This window comes from Hyperoodon ampullatus, assembly GCF_949752795.1.
Source record: "Hyperoodon ampullatus genome assembly, chromosome: 2".
NCBI lineage: Eukaryota > Metazoa > Chordata > Mammalia > Artiodactyla > Ziphiidae > Hyperoodon > Hyperoodon ampullatus.
In genome coordinates, this window is record NC_136915.1 from 98,143,753 (window position 1) to 98,150,004 (window position 6,252).

Below are 6,252 nucleotides of genomic sequence, written 5' to 3' on the forward strand. Positions count from 1 at the left end.
ACCCATCCTTCCTGAGTGCGTGAGGGGAGGGGGAGACGCACATCTCCACAAAGACGTGAGCTTCTGGGACACATCACGCCTTAGGCCCCCTCACCTGACAGCACCTCCTACCTGGCCCTGTGCCTAATCCCAAGCAGAAATAGCAACAGGAAAAGCAAGGCCCCAGGAGAGACACTACTATATATACTCTTCTATATATTCTATTTCTATTGTATATTCAATCTGTACATGTGGGTGTAAATGCTGTTAAATGACAAACCCAATATTATACTGTGGCTGGTGGACTATTTTCATCCTCAGTGCTGTAAAGATCTATTTTCATTGTATATTTGATATATTTTTAATTTTGTAGCGTGTGGCTGGACCAGGCCCCATCACGCCAGCCCGTGACAGGGCGGCTGAGCTGGGGCCGTCAGCTTGGTCCTCGTGGGCTGGGTAGTGCTCGTAGCTGGCTGCTGTAGTCCGGGGCCCTGTCCTGCTGCGTCTCTGCCATTAGACGTAGGGCCCCGAGCTTGGTGTGTGCGTGTGTGTGTGTGCGTGCACATATGTGGGTGTGGGTGTGGGTGTGCGTACGCTGCTGACTTGTGATGCCCGTGTTCCCCACGTTTCTGAAGGCCACGCTGCCCTCCTGCCACCTCCTCCTCCTCTCAACTACGTCAGGCGAGGCCTCAGGGCAGGGTTCCGTGGGAAACCCGCGTCCTGGGAAAGACACATGCCTCTCACTGGTGACTCATTGCCTTCACCCCATTGGGCTTGCCAGAAACAGGGAATGAGTCATCTTAGGGGAATGGGAGAAGTCCCCACATTTATTTTACTTTCTTGCTGTGCCCACTGGAGACACAAAGTCTTCAGCTCCAGGGAAAGTGCTGGGTTTCTTAAGATGGTGAGACCCCAAGAGGGCGTCATCTCACCGCGCCTTTGTCCTGCGTTTGTCCTTGAGACATTCCTGACAGTGTTCAGGGGAAACAGCCACCCCTCCCCTGTGCTTCTGACACACACACACCTCTGCTCACTCCTCAGGGGAGCTGGGAGTGGATGGGGCCGATGGGGTCAAGAGCAGGTAGGGCATCTGACGGAGAGAGATCCAGCCCCAGATTCCCTGGAGGAGCAGGACGTGGCCAGAGAGGGGCAGGCCCTATGTTCCAGCACAGGGTCCCCACCCCACTGACTTTGGTGCTGTCCATGCAGTGCCCACAGGGGACAGAGCAGACTCCAGGGCAGAGCAGGGCAGGCCAGGGGTGTACCTGAAAGAGCCCCTGGTGCCTGGTCCTGCCTCTGCCCGCCCTCCAGCCCCAGTCACCAGCTTCTTGCTCAGGGAGCCCTCTCCACTGAGGCAACGTGAAGGCTGAGGCCCAGATGGGTGGACGGATGGGCACAGAGGTTGATGCCAGCCAGGTTGGCTTTTGCCCTCGAGCAAAAAGTCTGTGGGGACTAGTGCTAGGAGAGGCCCTCCTGACTCAGCCTACAGGCCGTGAGGCTGGGGGTCAGAAGCTGTGCGGCCCCAGGCCCACACAGGCCTGCACTAGTACGGGGAGGGGGCTGCCCTCTGCCTTCTTCACAGCTGCACATCCCCCCTCCCACCGGAGTACGTGTTGGGACGCACCCGACTCCCTGAGCGCCCACCAGTCCCCCAGACTGGGGCCTGCTGCCCCTTCTCCGGAGCCTAATGACCGGGGATGGGGGAGAAGGGCCCAGCGTCCCTTCTCATCCTAAGCACACATGCCAGGTGTCACTTTCGGTTCTGGCGCAAGTTCAGAAAAATTCTAGTCCACGTGCCCCATGCTGGTCAGAGCCCTGGGTCAAGACCACTCAGCCCAGGGGAGGGGATGAGGCTTTGTCACCCCTGGAGCCCCTCCTTCCTCTCTACACCCCCCATGGTGTACAATAAAGTGTCTGTTCTTACCAAACCCCTCTTGTCTTTCTGACCTGCTCTGGGATCAGGGAGAGGGGATGGGAGAGGCGGACCCCGAGGACAGCTTTGGGTTGAAAGCCTGGACGGGATGGGTTGGTGAGGACCCCCGTGGGACTTTGGGGGCTGCCTGGCTGGTTGGCTGAGGAGGATGAAGAGGGGCATGTGTTTATTTTCCTAGGAATTGTCCAGGATAGGTAACCGCATACACTGGTAGGAAGCCTTACGGATTCCAGGTACTTCACACATCTAAGCTCATGTGATCACAGAGCAACAGCTCTCTGAGGGAGATAGCTGTTGACCAAGTTTTTCCACGTGAGGCAAATGAGGCTTCGTCTGATGTGAGGCTGTTTTGTGTCCGTGTACGGGACCTCGTAGGGAAAATTCCGACCCTGCCTTACTGCCAGGAAGACAGCCATCTAGGCCTGTCAGTTCTGCAAGGGGGGCTGTGGGAGGGGCTGAGGGTGGGAAGACACCAGTGTCCAGAGGCCTGAGACTGAGGTGGGGGATGGCTGGGGACTTGAGGGTTTGCCAGGAGCAGGCCACTTAAGTTCTGAGAGAACGGCCCCTCTCTTCAAGGTAGCTATCTGTTTTGCAAACTTCAGTAGAAGGTAAAGGTGAAATATGAGACTGTTCATTGCCTATTTTCACAAATTTCAGTCTCAAGTATTTATTGAGCACCTACTGAATGCTTAGCTCTGGAGAACAGAATGAGCTGGGGGTAGGGGAAGCACTACTTCTTTGCTTACCCTCGAGGAGCACAGACACTGGAAGAGACAAGAAGTCTGGATCCTGGGGGAGGCCCCACCACACGGCACTCTACTCCAGTCTAGAATGATGCTACCTGATACCTGACACAGCCAAAGTCCCCCAAGGAACGTTGCATTTCCTTCTCCTGCCACAGAGAAGAAAGTGTTGTTCCAGGAATAGCCACCAGATGGCAGGAAAGCCTTTCTCTCCAGGTCTTGGTCCACTTAACCGTCTCTCCAACTCCATCACTTTCTCTTTTGTGGGCTAATTTATTCTTGAACAAACGTTTATTAAGTATCCACCATGAACAAGCTCTGTGCCAGCTATGGATACACAAAGATAAATAAATCAGCAGCACTCACTGTCCTGAGTTTGGGGAAGGGAACCCCTCCTCCCCCACCCCCCATCTTCAAATCTCCCTATATATCTCTCAAACAGGAGAATGTCTTGGTGCTAAAAATATCACTCCTTGAAAATTAATTCAATTATTTGTTTAAAGGTAATATTTTGGGTTGAAATGCCAACGCTCCTGCCAGGAGGGACACATAGATCCACTAAAAAGCGGTATCACAAATACTTGGGTTTGAGGGAGTTATGGAGTCAGACTTCCCAAGTTCAAGTTCAAATGCCAGCTAGGCTTCTTGCTTCCTGAAAGACCTAGGGCAAGTTATTTAACCTCTCTGAGCTTAAATTTCCTAGTCTGTAAGATAGGTATAATGAATGGATTGAATGAGATAATGCATGTTGCTGTGTATCAAGTTACTCCAAAGCTTAGTGGCTTGAAACAACCGTTCTATTATATCTCATGATTTTGGGGGTGAGGAATTCAGGTATGGCTTGTCTGAGTGGCTCTTCTAGTGGCAACTGAGGTCACTCAGTGGTACTCAACCGGCAGATGAGCTGGTCTGGAGGGTCCAAGGCAGCCTCGCTCAAATTCATTCAAATGGCTTGTGCCTCAGTGAGAACAGCTGGCAGCCTGGGCTCAGCCTGTCCCCAGAGGAGCATCTACAACTGGATTCCACAGCACAATTCATCCAGACTTGTATGTGATGGCTCAAGGTGCCCAGAGAGATCGATTCAAGAGATAGGAGATGGAAGCTGTCAATTTCTTAAGGCCTGGGCCTGGAAAATGGCATAATGACACTTCTGCCATATTCTGTGGGTCACAGCATCTGCCCAGAGTTAATGGGAGGACATACAGATCCCGCTTGTTGATGGGAAGGGGGCCAGAGAATTTGTGGCTGCCCACGAAACAGGCCTATTCCAGAGTGCCAGAGATCTTCAGTCACTGGTGCCTGAGTGGGGCACAAACAGCTAAGTTCTGATGGGGAAGTGAATGGCTAAGCTCGGGCCCTGGGTATAGCGAGCAGACAGGGAGGAAGAGGAGGGCGTGAGGGGGGCATGGGAGACAACTTCTTCTTTTTTTTTTTTTTTTTTTTGCGGTACGCGGGCCTCTCACTGTTGTGGCCTCTCCCGTTGCAGAGCACAGGCTCCGGACGCGCAGGCTCGGCGGCCATGGCTCACGGGCCCAGCCGCTCTGCGGCATGTGGGATCTTCCTGGACCGGGGCACGAACCTGTGTCCCCTGCATCGGCAGGCGGACTCTCAACCACTGCGCCACCAGGGAAGCTCCGGAGACAACTTCTTTTGACGCATGCTTGCCCGGGGCAGGTAGCATGAAGTAGGCTTGAATCATGACTCTATCACCAAACCTATGACCAGGGGCTGACCTGGGGCAAGTCCCTGAGCCCTCGGAACCTCCACTTTCTATAGGGAGAATGACAATAAAAACGCTTCCTTGCAGAGATGTTGGGAGGAAAAAATGAACTCCTTCTGGAAAACCTACTGGAATCCAGTATAGAATTCTTTCCAAACTGGAATATAATAGGTGCTCATTAAATATTAGCTTCCTTCCTTCTTGCAACTGGAGTAAGTCCATGGGGCCTGCTTCATTCTGGGGGCCCCATCACCCTTGCAGTGAGTCATTCTCCCAGAGCTATTTTGAAAGCCTAAAACTCAAAGAAGCCAAGGAAGGAGGGGAGAGAAGGCACTGTTTTAAGGAAAGGGAGTATCAGGAGTGTGGGTGTCTCCCCAATCCCTCACACCATCATGCTCCCCCCAACAAACAGCCATAAACAGCTACACAGCTTCAGCCAGCTCCAGCCACAGGGCCTTGGGCTAGAGGAGAAGGATTCTACAGACCATAGGGATACGGCAGCTTTTTTTAAAAAGGCCCCAAATTCTTTAACACTTCAAGGGAATGGAGTCCATGCTCCTCCCCTGGAATCTGGGTGAGCAAAAACTTCCTTTGACCAACAGAGTATGGCAGAAATAATGCTATGTGACTTCTGAGGCTAGATTAGAATTGGTCATGCCACTTCCTTTGGGAGTTCTGGGGAAACCCAAACACCATCTAAGAAGTACAACTACCCTGAGACTAGCCTGTGCCAGAGAGGCCGTGTGTTTGCAGGTGTACCGTTGGCAGCTTCAGCCAAGCTCCCAGTCAACAGCCAGCGTTAACTGCCAGCCACATGCACACACCACGGTGAACGTTCAGCCCAGCTGAGCTTCAGATGTCTGCAGCCCCGGCTGACATCTGCCTGCAGCTGCGTGAAGAACTCTAAGCAAGGACTGTCTAACAGCCCTTCCTAACTTCTGACCCATAAAATCATGAGCAAAATACAGCACTTGTTGGATTTATACCACGAAGTTCGGGTAATTTGTTTCACAGCGACAGTAACCGGAATATAAACCTTAGGGCTTATCTGGCCCAGCCTCCTCGTAGAATAGTTGGAGAAACTGGCCCAGAGATGGGAAACTCAGTGCCTCATAAACCATGGAGCTGGAGTCAAAGGGCTGGAAGCGATCTGAGTGTCAACCAGGCGGGGGCAAAATTGGGGTCAAAGACTGGGTTTCTCCCAATCCAGTGCACCCTCCAGTATAGCAAGATGCTGACAGGGAGGGCTCCCACCTTCTCCCACCCTCATCCCACCCTCACCCCACTGCCTCATTAATTCCATGCATCAAGTATAAACCAAGTGTTCCGAGTGCCTAGGATTGTGCTAAGAACTAGGAATATACAAAGAAGGATCAGGCAGGGGTCCCTTGCCTTGTACTTCTACTGCCTTGTAGAAGCAGTAATAATCTGACTTGGCATGTCCTGTCACTGTCATACTCACTGGTGCCAGGCACACTGCTGCGTTTACTTACATGGTCTTACATGGGAAGAAACCCTGGTAAATGCGGAGAAGACCATGTGTGTCACTCAACAACCACCCAACCATTATTAGGATTACTCCAAGCGAGCCACAGTGCCAGCTGTAGAGCAGAGCTCCACCCTGGGGCTCCCTGGGTCAGAGCTGGCTGGCTTCTGGGTCTGTCTGTTCTTCCCAGGGCTGACCCAAGCAGGGAAGAATCCCTGGGCTTCGTGAGTGTCCAAGAGGAGCCAGAGTTTGGTCTCCCTCTCCAGACAACTGCTCTCCTTTCCCCGTGACACCGCTGGAGGGGACTGGGCCCATCAGGACTAATTAACCACTCTAATGGAATAAGCCAGTTTTGCTGGAATTTAGCCCAGGTGGGAGGAAGCTGTACTTT